General features: G+C 37.8%; 1 protein-coding gene across 3 annotated transcripts in view; it reads right to left on the bottom strand.

Moving 5' to 3' along the window:
• Nucleotides 1-17,526, bottom strand: part of rbfox3a (RNA binding fox-1 homolog 3a) — a gene marked incomplete at its 3' end in the record, with an annotated part of 435,124 nt that overhangs the window by 381,365 nt on the left and 36,233 nt on the right. The window contains exon 1 of one of the 3 annotated variants that reach the window (XM_079388761.1): nt 8,534-8,866. The exons of 1 other annotated variant lie outside the window; for it this stretch is intronic. Of the gene's footprint in view, nt 1-8,533; nt 8,867-17,526 lie in introns of those variants that run through there. One more of the 3 variants, XM_079388762.1, reaches the window with a different exon arrangement.

Raw genomic sequence — 17,526 nt, 5'->3', positions numbered from 1 at the left:
TAATATTAAAAATATTTAATTAATATGAATATGAATTCATGCATATTAATTGGGTAAACCTTACTTGGTAACCTTCCGAGAGCATATAGTCAAAGTAACTGTGCACCTTGCATCTTATTGAAAAGGGCTTCTAAACAAAGTTGTTTATTTAGATCTCTAAAATTTAGTGCAAAAAGCTGTGCTAAGATTTACTGCAGGGTTTAAATCTTTAAATCTGTCTTTTAAAGGTGTCTGTCTGCTGAAAGTTCAAATTATTTTTTTCTTGCTCCTGATTTCAGTGCAATCAAAAGGATGCATGTTATGATTTGTTTATGTTGCAATGCTTTTAGACAATAAATCAATATGAACACACACACACACACATTTTGCACATATACAAAGTGTACATTTGCTTAGTGTTTGTTTCACTGTTGTGTTCATTCAGCTTGTCTGTATGTGTTAAGTCAATGCGGCTGTTAGTGAGAATTTTTGTTGAGGACACCATTCTTTGTCTCTCTCTCTCTCTCTCTCTCTCTCTCTCTCTCTCTCTCTCAGTGAACACACACACTGGCCATTTTTCACCTCTCATGGATGTATAATGCTCCGAACAGTAAGTGCGAGTCTCCGGAGCGTTTAAGGCAAGACCTGGCTGCCATGCGGGGAAGGGACGGTCCAGTGGAGTATGGGATCTGCCTGCAAATGCACTGGCCGCTGTCAGTCGACTGCTCCTCATGCTGGGGCGGGTCAAACTCTGCACTCACTAACAACCTGACCATCTGTCATCCCTTGTGTTAAGCCACACTTACAGCTCACAGGTGTGACTGGACAAATTGAACACACCGTTATATCTCTATTGATAAAAAGGATACGGCTGATTATGTCCAAAGTCCCTTTAAAAGGGATAGTACACCAAAAAAAAATGTATATTGCCATCGTTTACTCCCTCTAATGTTGTTTCAAAATTTATATTTGTTCATCTGTGTAACAAAAGAAGATGCAATGTCCCAAAACAGGATTTCTTTTCGGTAACACTTTAGTTTAGGGAACAATTCTCACTATTAACTAGTACTAGTTGCTTATTAGCATGCCTATTATTAACATATTGGTTGTTTATTAGTACGTATATAAAGCACATATTCTGCATGACCATATTCTACATCCCTAATCCTAAACTTAACAACTACCTTACTATTAATAAGCAGCAAATTAGTATCTAATTAAGGCAAAACTCGTATTTGATGGTTTGTTAATAGCAAAAAATTTACCTTAAAAAAAAGTGTGACCTTTTTTATCCTTCATACATTGGAAGTCAACGGCCACCAAAATGGTTTGTTCAAAATATGTTCTTCAAATTATCTTAAATGAAAGCTGCCATATAGTGTTAAATGAAAGCTGCTATATAGCGGTGTCTGCAATCAACGCAGGATATACTGTAATTAAAGCTTGAAAAGTAGAGGGCACAAAATTATACTGAAATATAAATACAGGTGAAGTTGAGTTCTTTGTAATAATTGTCAAAAAGACTCACAAATCAGTCTCAAACTCAGACGTTATCATTTTGAACCTGTCTAACAACTTTAAAGAACCAAACTGGGCTGAGTTTTCCAAAACCACTGGCAACCTAGTCTCACAAAGCTTAGCCTAAACTAATTTAATGATTTGTAGTATCTGACTCAATCACTAAACCATTACTTTCAATCAAGAGCCACTCAAAACGAACAGAGAACTGCAACTGTACTAAAAGAAGTGTTGTTCTCACTTATTCAATCCCATTCAAACTCTCTGCGCGTCTGACACCTTCATACAAGTGTAAATTGATAAAACACAGGATATTGTAGAGAGAAGTATGAGATTGTGCAAAGATCTAAAGGATAATTGTGCCGTTAGGCCATCAGCCTTCCGTGTTTCCTTTCCCTGCCACCTATGCCAGCTCTTTTACCAACTAATACCAGTTCACCCATTTTCTCCTCTCTCACCTCAGGACAGCCCCCCCCACCCCCGCCCTCGCCCCCGCCCCCATTCAATCTCCCTATCTTCCCGCCGCAGCCCTCTGAAATACCCGCCACGGCCGCACAGCAGATCATGCCAGCGCAAAAGCCGTAGCCCCGTCCTTATTACAGAGGCTTCCACAGCGCTCTAATCACTGCCACCAGACCCGGCACAGAGAGAGAGAGAAAGAGAGAGCAAGCATTCGCTAATGGCCAGGGTCTGTGTGTTCGCAACGGCTGCTGTGTTAACTAGCTTTTCTGCCTGTTTGGTGGATTCGGGCGATGCAGGAGTGTCTCTCCAGGGGCCAGAGGCGACCGTATACCTCCCTTGACACACAATGATAACCAATGCTCTCGCAGGACCAGTGCTGCCCTGCACACACACATACACACGCACACAAAATCCAACATCAAACGGACTGTGGATAAAGCTAGTCTTTCCCCCAGCCAGTCTGCTTTTTTATTTCCCCCCTCTGTGAAGGAGAGGAAATTGTTGGCTAAGTTGTCTTTTGTCAGGGCGTTTCAGAGGCACAGTCCAAACACTGGTCCCTCATTTCGCAGCTCCGGTATACCGTTTAGGATGCAGTTTGTGCATTCAGTGGAAAAGTTATAACCCCTAAGCAGGTGTTGCTGTGACGTTTTCCTTCCTTATGATACTGTATACTGTATTCGCCCCCATTCCGGCATTGTGAGGGTGTTTTTTTTTCAGTCGGGAGTCTCACGGATAGCACTAGCATTATCCAGTCTAGGACCACACAATCTCTGTGAGTCTGACTATCAAAGCCATTCCTTGGAGGGCATGGATTCGACTGCTATGGTCTTGGCAGTCACATATGGAAATGTTGCCTAGCTGAATACTGAGGGATTACACTAGAGCTGTCATCAACACACGTCACCAAAGGTTGTTGCTGCTGTTAGATGCATTTTTAAAGCTTTCCTTTGAGCCTGGCTCCCTTTAAATTTTCACAATTTGGTGGGAAAACAATGACTGATAATCTTGTAGACGACAACATCAGGCCAGCTGAAATTTTTAAAAACAAATGTGGAATGCATAGTTTGGTCTGTTAAAGCTACAGTGTTAATCTAGTTCATTGAGTACCTTTTTTTTGTAAAGAACTCTCGTGCTTACCAAAGCTGCATTTATTTCGTCAAAAAATCTTTAATATTCTGAAATATTATTACAGTTTAAAATAACTCTATTCTAAATTAATACACTTTAAACTGTAATTTATTCCTGTAGTGCCAAACCTGAATTTTCAGCAGCCATTCCCTCCACATTATCCTACAGAATTCATTATAATATGCTGATTTGGTGCTCAAGACACATTTCTTATTATTATCAATGCTGAAAACAGCTGTGCTGCTTAATATTTTTTATGGAAACCTTGACATTTTTGATTCAGGATACTTTGATAAATCATTAAAAAAATAAAAAAACAGCAGATATATAATGTCATATGTGATCCGTGCATGCAGCCCTGCAGAATAAAAGCATTTCTTGAAAAAAGCTAAACTGCCTCATCATTGCAGCTAATACATACATATAAAAATATAAATCTATTTGCAAAAATTTAAATATGTTTTCAAATATTTGTAACAGGTGCTCAATGGTGTGAATGTTGTGAGTGACAGCACTTCCGGTGGCTTGCTAAACAGACAGATGATCAAACAGAAGGCCTTTAATGCAGCTCCATCCAAAAATATGAGCATCATGACAAAATATGACAAGAAGATGAGTCACTGTTTCCGGACCCACCGATCCCTCTGAACTTCAAACACATAAATCTTGTTTCCTATCTAAACTATGTTTTAGGAGAAAAAAATCAAATAAAATGAAGCAATTCTCAGCTGACTGTAAGCATAGTGTCTGTTGTACACAGACAGCCAATGGACGTCTGTCATGGAACCTTCAACAAGTTTACCAAGCAAAACTCACAGTCTGTTATTATAAATTGAAAACAGTTTATTTTTTTCAAACAAAACTTTAAATAAATACATATTTGAAAAATATTATACCATCTGTAATAATATAATATAATATAATATAATATAATATAATATAATACACTTTGGCACGTTTATTTAGCAAAACATATTCCTTAAGGGGGGTTTTAGACCCAGTGCACCTCATTTTTAAAACCCTGTGATAAACACAAGGCAAACAAATGTTGGTACGCTGTCTTCATGTACTCTAACCTAACTAAAGGAGAGAGTGAGAGTAAGCTGGTGTGCACGGGTGGGTTGTAGCGGTAGTAGATCTGAGTGTGACAGATTTATCTCCCCTCGCTCAGGCTGGATGAGAAGGGCTCATAAATAAAGAGGGAGACGGGAGAGAAAGCTCTCCATTGAACATAAACAAGTAGGTCCTTTACTCCTGCATCAGTCACTTGCCGGGCGACTTTGACAGCGAGGGGTCCAAGGTGAGGTCAGGGTGGTTCCCTTTAACCCTGGACTAACGCCGCCCAACCGCACTCAGCCAACACATCATTAGGTTCAGATTATGAACGAATATGGCTATGGCTCCAATTTGTCAATATGTGAATTCGATGACGACAGGTAATCCTTATGTGCATTTTCACACTACTTGGGTGATTTATGCATTGTGTTGAAAGGAAGAGCTATGTTTGTCCTTCAGCATTCTCACTTATATAAGGTGCTGATATTATATACCATTAATATATATAAGTGTGAATGTACATATATGTTTTTGTGACTTCTATACTGAATGGTAGTGAAGGCAGACAGGAAAATAAAGGGGGAAAAAGAGGGTGTGCAATCAAGACAGTCTGGACTTAAACCTACATTCCCATGGGAACACTATAGACTTTTTACCACCTGTTTATCACCATACAGCAGAAGACAGGTTATAGAAAAGACTGAATAAATTGGATATGACAGATTAAATCCTGGTCATATGCACACAAAAATTGCAAACGGAAAGCACACAGAAAATGCCCACACATAAAGGAAAAAAGCTGCTTTGTGATACCATATTGAGGGTGTTTATTGAACAGGTTGAAAAAAAAACATTAATTTTCTCTACAGGGAAATAGATTTTTTGCAATAATATACAAATCTTTCAAGGAAGACAACTGTGAGCGCTGAGGATGTTAAGCGATGGTAAATACTTCAGAAGAAGTACATGTCAATATTTGAACAAACTTCTAATATATTGTACTTTTGTGCTTATGAGTTTAAGTCAATAGTTTTATATCGTACCATCACTTCTGATTTGATTACATCATTTGTAATGCTTTATGGAATATAGCTTAGTGCCTCATAAAAAAAGAGATGCAGTCTTATAGCTTTGTATTTGTCTGATTTTCCAAAACTTTTATCTTGGAATCAAATCATGTAATGTTGTGATTCATTTAGAGCTGGTTGTTGTGGTTTCAAGGTTTAAAACTCTTTCCTGAATTACTCCATACTGAAGAATTGCTTAAATCCCTGTGGAGAAAATAAATGAATATACTTTTGGAACCCACGCAGCTGTAAAAAATAAATAAATATATATATATATTGCTTGCCATGATTTTTCAATGAGCATTCTGTTCAATTCAGATTTTTTCCCCCACTGAGACTATTTGTGGACCCCAGACAGACATACGCCATTCTAGAGAATAAATGGTCATATATATATATAATATATATGCCAAATATATAAGGACTGCCAGTCCAGGCCCCCAATGTGATAAAATGGACTCGATTTGGTACCATTTATGACATTCTTTGTTAGTATAAAACTATTGAATTTTTTTTTAGATGGTCATAACTGCTATAATATCACTATTAATTGCATCTAAATGATTTACCTGTCAAGCACTTCTTTTCACTGCTTTTCACTGCAGAGCTGTAAGAGCAATTTGAAAAGTGAAGACCATACATTAAGTTATAGGTCCCTGAAAAGCGATACAGTTTCTTACTTTATGTCCTTTACACATTGGCTTTTGAATTGACAAAGAAGCCTCATACTTGCAATATAAACTTTGACAATGATGATTGTTTTTCTAGCTGTGCGGTGGCTTTTTATAGAACTCAGGAAGAGTTCACCTAAAAGCAATCGCAAGCATTTATTACACAGATGCTAAATTCTATGTAGCTCATTCTGACAGGAGCATTCAACATAAAATCCTTCAACAAAACAGCCAGAGTCTCACGCTGGGATGGAGTTAAGTAACATGCCAATTTTACGTTGAAATCAAGAAGCTTGGTAAATAGCAAATTTCATGTTAGTGCTACGCTCTTTGCTAACATATGGATGAATGAAATCTGCATTCACAAGCTGTGAACCTTTCTGACCATGCGGTTCACACATCTCATACCATTTTTCATTTGACATGCACCTCAGCAGGAAATTGTCATCATATCGAGAAACGGCACAGTAGTCAAGCCTAATGGTGAAATCACACAAGCGCATACACACTGGAGAGTTGCTCGATTAACTGCCAGAAGATGTTGGTTTCTATTAGATTGTCATAGTAGTTGTGCAGTAGTAGTAAAGTACTTTACTGCAATATCAGGACATAAAAATAAGAATGGACCACTGGCAAGACAGTTTCAGGACAGTTAAGATAGCTCCTCCTCAGTGTTTACTCTCTTATTTTCCAATCATTTGTTAATCGTGTACTTGTTAACAATCCGGTTAATTTACCAGAATTACTAAAAGGACTTCAATGCTTTGCACTATTCCAGTAAAAACTGTTTATTGCAGCTATTGTTGCAATTACAAATTATGTATTTTCTAAAAAATTATTAATGTAATTTATTTGTGGAAAGAATATGCTCAATAAAACTTATAGTTTTCTTATATATTGCAAATATAGGAAACGTTAAATTATTGCAAATTACAAACCTAATTTTCTAAAAACAAGCTTTTTTGGAAGATATATATATGTTTGTCCTATATATTGCTGTAAATGTTGAAAGTAAAAATCTACTTGCAAGCAAAGCAAAGCAAATTCCCTCTGTATGTACATGTGAAATGGATTTCTTGGTGGCTTTGATCTCTCATATGTGTAAGACAATAGACATCACAGCAAATATCCAGGCAGTGCAAAAACAGCAGGAAATAGAAATGTAAAGAATAAACACTCTACACAACAGACAATCAACACTAAATAAGATTAGAATGTGTGCCTTTAAAAAATTACTTTGAAGTCTGTGTGTACAACCCTGTGTAGACTATAAAATTATGTGCAGGATTACAGAAACGGCTTTAACATTGACTATGAATATACAATAAGCTAAACTATTCAAGTGCAAAGTTCAGGTGTGGAGAAATGCAATGCAACTAGCTATTACCAATACAGCTCAGTATGTAAACTCCCAATAAGAAACTATTCTTCAGTCTGTCCTATGATGTCACATACAGAACAGCAGCGATACATTTACAGTTCTACATTCCATTTTATATTTTAAAAACCATCTACAAATAAAATAACATGCTATCATATCATATACAGTATATATGCACTCTAAATATATTGGTTAGCATATGCCTACCATTCACTATTTTCCAATGGAAAAAATATAGAAAATAAAAATAAAATCAAGCTCATATGTACTCCTACAACAACAACAAAAAAAACTCCTAAAAGGCTTCATTTTGTTTCCAGGCTGTTCACAGGCTAAGGGTAACATTGTGTTCTCGCTTTAGTTGTCAGCTATGCTACACTGCTTGAGCAAACCGTCACAAGCAAGTCGAATGTGACACGCTATTCTCTGTCTCACTGTCTGTATCTCATTCTCTCTCACTCTCTGACCGGTCATCCGAAGAGGAGGCAAACCTCACACTTTCTTCTCATCCAGCACTTAACAACACACAAAACAAAACAAAAAAATCTACACTGCAACAGACAGTAAAGGCTAATGCGTGTCACTGCACACCCAAATGATAAAACAAAGAATGCATAGTTACACAAAAGGAATTATATAATAAAACACAATCTATTATTTTAAATTAATTTCTATATTTACCTGTTAAATCCAGACAAATGTGTGAGGGATACTTAAAAAGACAAAAGATACAAGACATACTTTTCAAAAGGTACAAAAAAGAATCTAAAGTATTCCAAGTAAACAACAGCACCATTTCATATACACACTGTCCATCTGATTTAAAATGAAGATACGGATGACACTCTTTAAGATGATGTCTTTTCATTTTTGACTCCCTGTCTCCTCGTATAAAAGCAAGAATCTGAGGTACACGGTGAAAGATAGGTGCCCCGTTTTAGGAATAAATAAAGAGCGAGGTGTACTTTTGAATAACGCATGTGAGAAAACGCAGTTCTGGACGCGTTAAGTGCCACTTAAATTCACAAAGCTCCGCGATTGCTGGAGGATATTTGTTTCATCAAAATGAAACCAATCATTCAGAGCGAATCTAAACAACCAATCTGATGTCAAGCGCACAGAATAAAGACTTTTAGCAAAGGTTAAAAAGCAGCGGCTGAAAATACACCTGTTTTATTCAAATATAACAATTAAAGAGTTTGTATGCTGTTTGCATGTAGGAGTGAGTGTGTGCCGGTGTGGAAGTGAAAGTAAGAGACTAGCGTACTCACAGTTTGAGCTGTCAGGTCACTCAGGTCTGGTGCTGTATCACAGGCTCATCTTTTCACTGTTTATCCCACCACAGGACAGACAGAAAGAGAGAGAGAGAGAGAGAGAGAGAGAGAGAGAGAGAGAGAGAGAGAGAGAGAGAGATGATGGGGGGGTATTTCCTTTTCTCCAGCTCTGTTCACACAAGTACAACTGAAAAGAGAGGGAGGGGAAAAAAAGAGAGAGAGAGAGAGAAAGTAGGATGGTTTTCGATGCGATCTGGTTGGCGGTCCTGCTACAAAGCGAGCGTCAGATTCAGTAGTGTTGCTTCTTTGGCGTGCCGCGCGTGTCTTCACACATAGCCGAGAGCCCCGGTGCGGTCAACCACACGCGTCTGTGGTGTGTGTTTACGTTCACACAAGCGGTGGGGGTGTGTGTGTGTGTGTGTGTTGGGGAGGGAGCTTGGGCTTTCACTCACTGGCTGCGCCTTACACTGTAAGAACACATCAGAGATGGGGGGGAGAGAGAGAGAGAGATGAGGGTGGGAGGGACGTTTGGGGAGGAAGAAGGAGGAGGAGAGACAAAACGCGGAGGTGGAGAGGATGCACTGACAGTTTCACGCAAGCCCTTCTTGGAAGGCTCCGACCGCTAACGCAGGCTGACAGGTACTGAACGATAGAGACGAGAGGCAGCTATAGCCCTCTATTCTTTTCCGCCATCGCTCTCTCAATCTCTAATCCGCACTAAATTTATACCATTTCTCTGACACAATCTATACAGACTCATGCACATTCAGCAATCACATATTTTGCCTGATTGCATTTTAAATTTGATGATTACCAAATACACTTGATGTTTGATTTACCCCATGCAATTTCCACATTTGAATTGGCCTGGAAATCTAGGTTTAAAAACAATATAAAACCCAAATAAGGTTCATAAAAGAGTTTCAGCATTCTATTCTGGGAGATGTCTTTAACTGATTAAGGATATAAAGTGTGAAACTCAATGGCAGCCCTGTGGGCCCCTGAGCACTCACTGCTGTCAGGGTAGACTACACTCCACTGATTTCAATTAAAAGCTAAATTAGCCATTTGAACTCTGATCTTAGCACTGTGATGTAATTCCTGACTTGCTATCAGAGAACGCGTCCCATCAATTACACCTGGTACTACTTCACCCCGTCATTAATGCTTCAGCTTTAACGGCATCAGTAAAATCAATGCAGCTGTTGTTGCTGTGGTAATTGTTGCCAGCCTCTTGCTGGCCATCATATCACCAACAAACCCCAGTATGTCGCATAATTAAACATAGTTATAAATTTTCATGTTGCCACTAGTTATAGACTGATATATAGGCTACAAATTAATAATATAATTTAATATAGTATAATATAATATAATATAATATAATAAGGGCTGGGCGACATATCGAACACGATGATATGATTAGCGGTAAATCTCCATCACCTACTTTCAAATGGAGCGGCATTTAATACACAGTCGTAGATCACTGATAAGCAGATGAATTGCCTTCGATAATGAACGCGATATTGTGTAGCTTGTCAGTGAACTACGACTCTGTTGCTGCGTCCCAGTTCCCATACTATCCGTCCTAAATAGTATTCGAAAATAGAATTAGTATGTCCCAAATCATAGTATGTTTAAAAAAGTATGCCAAAGATTCCCGGATGGTCTACTACTTCTGGCTAGAATTCGAAGTGCAGATCGATGCACACTCTAACGGCTAATATTGCCCACAACACAACTACAAACACACATAAAAAGTGTTAAAAAAACTACAAACATGGCGGATATGCGCGACCGACGGATGGGTAGAGAAAGGGATTTGAGTGATAAATATATTGAGTGATAAATCAATATCTAACCCGATGAAGAAATATTTATGTAATGTTATCCACGTTATATTTCATCTGCAGCAACACTATGAAATTTCATAATGATACGTTTGGTCATTAACTTTGGAATGATATTAGCAAATGTCTTGACTCCACAGCCAGAGCAATTTTGTCTTTACTGTTCCAATACTTTTGGAGAGGACTGTATATATATATATATATGTATGTATGTATGTATGTTAAAAACGAACCGTACGGTTCTTCTCACTCGGTTCGGCACGCGCTAGGACCGCGGTTCAACTTAAATCTGACAACGTATCTGCAATATGGTTTGTTATAAATAACACGTAAAAAACAGGGTTCGGCTAATGTATGCTTCTGTTGAAGGATGCGCATTCTGGCTTCCCAGTACATTACAACAACAGTGATGACGAAATGAAAAAAATGCCCATGAAAAAAGGTTGGGAACCACTGAGCTAGAGGATGCGAGCTCGCGCACACAGTGAGAAGATGTGTGCGTGCGCTAATCAGAAGCGTGCAAACCCGTGCCTCAGAACGCGCACAAATATTAAGCTCTCTCTGAAGTATTGTGTTTGAATGGACAAATTCACACAAAATATATGTCAAAATGCCGTCTTGGTAAGCATCCTATAGAGCAGACATAGCCAGCTGAAAGTGCAGTATCAGTGCATTCTCTTAAAGTGACAGCACTTTCTTAATATTAATCAAACAGCAACAACAAAGAAATCACTCACTGCTCTTGATTGGATCGCTTTTGTAACTTTAATAAAGATTAATCTTTAATTTATATGTTTATATAACATATATATATATATATATATATATGTGTGTGTGTGTGTGTGTGTATACACATTTTTTTAAGTCTCTTTCACAGAGGCTGCATTTATTTGATCAGAAATATGGAAGAAACAGTAATATTAACATTTTAAATATTTATTTTCTCTTTTGATTAATTTAATGCATTTAAAATTAATCCTACTGAACCCTAACTTATAATAGATAATAATATATCCACTTTAAAATATTTAGAAATATCTATATCATCAATTTATTAAAAAACAGCCCATGCATGACATGGGGGGCTGTTTGAAAACAGTCAAGATTTTAAGTCATTAACAAAAATGAATTGCATTTTATTAGAACAAATTTGTTTTATTCAGCTCTTACTGAGCAGCTCACACAGATTTTCAGAACAGCTAAAAGTTTTATATAAACAAAATACGTTTTTAAGTACAGCAACGGTTTTACTATATAGCATACATTTCCATAAAAAATAAACAGCACCAGATACAAGAAAGCATCTGAACGGACCTTAAATTCTTCTTTTTTTTTTAAATAAAAAAACTGGAAAACACAGGAGCAGTCAGGCTCACATACACACAATACAGCCCCAGCATTTTTACTCATCCACAGTGTGGATTCCCAGCAGTCACTAATCATATCCTGTTAAAGCTGTGGGCCTGAAATGGATCCCAAAACAGCGGCCTGCTCAACGTGCCACTAAACTGGGATTTCCCCACTCACGGCTGCCCTTCTCTCAGCCCCATCACCGGCACTCAGCACCTCCATTAACAGGTTCACGCAGGTGCCCTCAGCTTCCACCGCACCGCTACACAAAGAATAACAATAGCCGACATTATAGAGAGAATAATGGCATTAATAGCAGACTGCAGCCTCTCTCTTTGCTAATTGGCTTGTCTGCTAGCAGCCTCCACTCCAAGGGTCATGGGATTTTGTGGGTGGCATCTGTAAATAGCTAATCAGCTCCCCAGGCGCTCGCTACACTTCAGAAAGTATTTATTTTGAATTCGTAATAATAACGGGAGGAGTACTGTCGGGGAGGGGGCTGGGGAGGGGGGGGCGTGCGCGGGGGGGTTGTTGGATAACGACGTATGGCTAAGATAACTGCCAGAGACAACAGAGGCGAAAAATAAATAGTGAAGCGCCGATTGTTATTCCTGCGCAGCCAACAGAAGCTTTTTGAAGTGCAGACTCGCCTTTATCTTGTCACACTGGAAGAAGAAAAAAAAAAAAATACATTGCCAGCCCAGACGCAATAAAGATGTCTTTGACGCTTTTGGAGAATGACTAACAAGATTTGAGGTGTGAGGGGGGTGAAGTGGGGTAAACTAACATGGCTGCTGAAAACGTAAGGGAATGCAGTGATGAGGTATGCAGAAGTGACAGTTACGGTTCCTGATAATGTCAAGCTGCCGATACAAGAGGAAGAGACCACTTTCAGCTGAGCTGACGTTGTGAGGGGCAAAATCAGAAAGAGATGTAATGACTGTTTATATTGGTTCTTAGTAAGGGTTCAAAGTCAACAGCATTTGACATATGGTGTAAGACAATGTTGATAACCACCAGAGTAATTATAGCAAACTAAAACCATAAAAAATAATAAAAAGGTTAACTATAATAAAATAAACCTAGGCTTATTTTATTTCAGCTAGTTTCCAAAGCAACAATTCTCCTTTTCATTTAGTTCAACCTGATTTTGTAAAATAACAAACTGAGAGAAAAAGTAATAACAATACAGACATATTAAAAAACAAAAAACAATAAATGTAAAAATGTACATGTTTTTCAATATATGTTATACTTATCTATATAAAAAAAAATATATGTCAAAAAGTCCTAGAAAAATGATATGGATTACCACAAAATTTTATTTTGTTCCTACTTTTCTTGAATAAGAAAATACACAAATCTGAGATAGAGTGAGGAACTTATGAAAAAGTGAATGGTGCCAATTTGTAAACATTAAAATCCACATAATTTGAAGTATATAGCCACGATGTGCTAACATGATTTTAGTGTGGGAAAAAAACACTTTTTTAATCTTTTAAGTCTAAAGTTTAATTCAATTTTATAATTTTGTTGCAATGACAATGCAACACAATCAACTATATAAATAAAATGAACAATTTAATAGTTCAAATAAAACAAGTATTAGCAAGAATAATTTAAAAGTGATGTTATTATATAATAGTTATTAATAATATCATATATTATTTATTATATAAGCTTTACATTTCTGTATTTAAATGTTCCAAAAACTGGCCCCAAATACTATTAATTGAGCTTAATTTGTATTAAACCCACATTATTTCTTTAACATCTTTCTGGAAATGTAAATACTGTTATGCCTGAAAATCCTCCTAAAAATTCAGAATCCAGTTGTCATGAGGTTAGACCAATTTTTAGACTCCTAGGGCTGCTGTCTTTCTCTGTTCCATCCTCACTTTTGACATGTATGTGTGTGTGTGTGTGTGTGTGTGTGTGTGTGTGTGTGTGTGTGTGTGCGTGTGTGAGAGAGAGAGAGAGCGAGACAGAGAGAGAGAGAGAAAGAGAGAGTGTGTGTGTGTGTGTGTGTGTGTGTGCGAGAGAGAGAGAGAGAAAGAGAGAGTGTGTGTGTGTGTGTGTGTGTGTGTGTGTGCGTGTGTGAGAGAGAGAGAGAGCGAGACAGAGAGAGAGAGAGAAAGAGAGAGTGTGTGTGTGTGTGTGTGTGTGTGTGTGTGTGCGTGTGTGAGAGAGAGAGAGAGCGAGACAGAGAGAGAGAGAGAAAGAGAGAGAGTGTGTGTGTGTGTGTGTGTGTGTGTGTGCGTGCGTGTGTGAGAGAGAGAGAGAGAGAGAGAGAGAGCGAGACAGAGAGAGAGAGAGAAAGAGAGAGAGAGTGTGTGTGTGTGTGTGTGTGCGTGCGTGTGTGAGAGAGAGAGAGAGAGCGAGACAGAGAGAGAGAGAGAAAGAGAGAGAGAGTGTGTGTGTGTGTGTGTGTGCGTGTGTGAGAGAGAGAGAGAGAGCGAGACAGAGAGAGAGAGAGAAAGAGAGAGTGTGTGTGTGTGTGTGTGTGTGTGTGTGCGTGTGTGTGAGAGAGAGAGAGCGAGACAGAGAGAAAGAGAGAAAGAGAGAGAGTGTGTGTGTGTGTGTGTGTGTGTGTGTGTGTGTGTGTGTGCGACTCACAACCAGTCACCTCCTCAAACTGATCGCTCTACGGCTCTATGCTTCCCTGAACACCACCACATTATACTGCTACAACGCTCTCACAATCACTGCAATTAAGCCTGGGCGAATCACACCATGCCTCTGTAGCTCAGAGCTCCAGCACACAGACAGTTCAGTGGCCAATGACATTATACATGACAGAGAGTGGTTAAAACATTGTACAAAACATTATCACTTCTCTGTAAAAGTCTTGTGATGTTATGATGTTAGCTTTAAGTGATATACTGATGTAGGTTCTGCTCAATTCCCAATTATCTTGCCAATACAAAAAACTGGAAATTGAAGAAACAAAGATATAAGACCACGTGCCTCATTCACTAAACACGCATACATACCTTCTACAATCTAAATTTCTATTCCTGAATTGAGGTAGTTTATACTTAAATTATTCTAAATCTGCAAAAAACAAACACTTTTTTTTTTAATATTTATATTAAATAATAAATCTGAAACCACAACACATAATTACAGTGGCCTTAGAACAAATAAACAAATATACAAACAAATTGTTTTAATATGTAATACCAACAATAATAATTTATCATAATTTATTTTATTTTTTACTGAATTTGTTTTGATTTTTACTTTACTTGAAGATCTTGCTGTGAAACCAGTGGAAAATTTATGTGCACAAAAATGTGCAACTTCTGCATAATTATTATTTACTGACGCCTAATATAAGTATAGAGCTACAAATTTATTATGCAGTTTCATTTTTGTAAGTGTAAATGATTCAGTTCATGAAATCTTTGACTGCACGCTTATCTGAGCCACTGGAGACACTTTTGAAATTCAAGGAGACACACGTGATTTGCGAGCTGCAGAAGATTTCTCCATTTGCTTTTAACTGAATCTCATTGTTAGGATAAACAACTGCCATGTTACGAGTTACCACAAGAATCGCATCAGCACTTCAAAAACATGTCAAGTAACTAATCTCTGAACATTTTCAACATTCTGATTCTCAAATATGTTTTTCTTACAGGCAATCTATAATATTAATGGCAGAAAACAGAGCTAAAACATCCTTTATCCTTTGAGGCTAACAGAAAAACAGCAATAGAAAATAATTTAGAGGCAGAGGTTGGGTTTTCCTCGGCACACATTTGTTACAGAAGTGTTGCTGCTGCGCTTCCACAAACTAAATCTCAGTTACACCAATTACACAGCGCACCACAAAAGACACTCCGTGACTCCATTGAAATTTGAGCAATCTCTATTGTAAATGCCCTCTGTGCAATGTGCATTTTCCCTGTTCTGCTTAATAATCTTTAACTGGCTTCGCACTAAATCAGCAGCGGTGTGTGTTTGCACGTGTGCTGCTGCATGACTGTCTGAGCGTCCTGTCCCGTGACCCAGAGGCAGTGTGCAGCGAGAGGTCCTCTCGCCCTGATGCAGAGAGAGATGCTCCAGCGTGGAGGCCCTGATAATATCAGGATAACAAGAGCTAATTAAATTTGGTGTGATCGCTGGAGAGTGAATTATTTATTGAGAGAGCCCGAAATGCTATTTAACTCACAGCAGCTCGGATTTACTTCTCGCTTCGAGTCCGGCCCATCTCTGAGCTTCTCTACAAAAGGTGCATGGTGATCTGCACAAAATAAATCATTAATAAAGCATGGAAACTCTTCTCCAGCTGTTAATTATCTTCCCAAGAACCGAAAGCGCTTTTGGGAAGAGAACGGTTTCTGGCATAAAAACATGTTTTAATGTCACTGCCCCCATTTGTCAGGTCACCGCATAGTCATGTGTCTAATTAATGTAGATAATTTGAGATAAACAAGTTGTAATTAATCAGTGACACTAGGTTGCGAGCATGTAAATTAGTATAATTGTTTCCACATCAAATCAAATTAAAGCATCAGCTCTGCGCTACACGGATACTTCAGAACCATTATTTACCTATAATATTTATGTCAGGCAATATGGGGACATTTCACCTCACATTGGTATGAGCAGGTAATGTTCTCGCCCCAAAGATTAAGACCATCAATCTGTCAAGGACAATGAAAGCCTTTATTACTTCCTTAATTGTATTCAAAGGATAATTTCATCGATGACCTGTGCAGCTTATTGATGAAGCAGGGTAATCTAAATCCCTATAAGCACACTGCAGGTGCATTGATGAAAAAGTTGGCCTTGGTGGGGGCGAAGGAAAACTCCTCTCTCCCCGCATTATCACAGTACGCAGCTCTAATGAATACAAAGTGAACAGCACATCAGCTAGGATAAGAGCTCTTCTGTCCAGATTAATGAAATCTATTTTACACAAAGGCTCGTTAGGATTTTCAAAAAAAAAGAGGAGTGGAGAGCTCTTATTGGAGTTGGTGTGAGATGAAGATGTTTCGGTGTTAAGAAAATGTGGCAATATGTTGCTCTTTTTTGTGTTGTCACAGACAAGGTCAAAACTGACTTTTTAAATTTTAAATTGTATTTATTTGTAAATTCATGCCATATTAGTATGAAAGGTTACATGCATGGCAAACTTAAAAATAATAAGATTTAAATAATTCAATGAATTGTATTCAATAATTTAACATTAATTTTTACAACAAAAAAACAATAAATAAATAGGTAAATAAAAATAATTATATAAAATCAATTTTATATTATTTTGTTTAAAAAAAAACGTCCATTGATGCCATTTCTGTGAAAAAAAACATTTCCTAGTATCATGTAAGGTCTGTGCAATAAATGTTTTACAGTAAAGTAAGTCACAAAGACTTACAGCACCTGCTTTTCCCAGGTGGCACACAGGAAATATCATTCTAATAGTCTTGTGGCATTGGTGCAGGCCTTACCCATCCATTGTGCAGTTAAATAATCACTACATCATAGTCTTAGCTCATACAAAACAACAAAGCATTTCTAAGACATTCAACCTTCAGCCTGCAATTTATTTACAGTATAAGTGCTGTTTTCCTGAAATACTTTTTGCTAGATGAATGTAGCCTAGACAGGGCTTTGGGGGTAGAATCTGCTATCTTAATTTGACATGGATGGATGTTTTCTTTTTACTTCTGAGAATTACTCAGAACCATTTACCATTTAGATGGTAAGCAGTGTATTTTACCATTTTAAAGTCTGCATAGATTCACTAGAATCACAATAATAAGTGCATGAGTTGCACTG

The sequence above is a fragment of the Barbus barbus genome (assembly GCF_936440315.1).
Source record: "Barbus barbus genome assembly, chromosome: 32".
NCBI classification, from domain to species: domain Eukaryota; kingdom Metazoa; phylum Chordata; class Actinopteri; order Cypriniformes; family Cyprinidae; genus Barbus; species Barbus barbus.
Note: the sequence above shows the minus strand (reverse complement) of the source record. Positions and strands in the feature narration are given on the sequence as shown.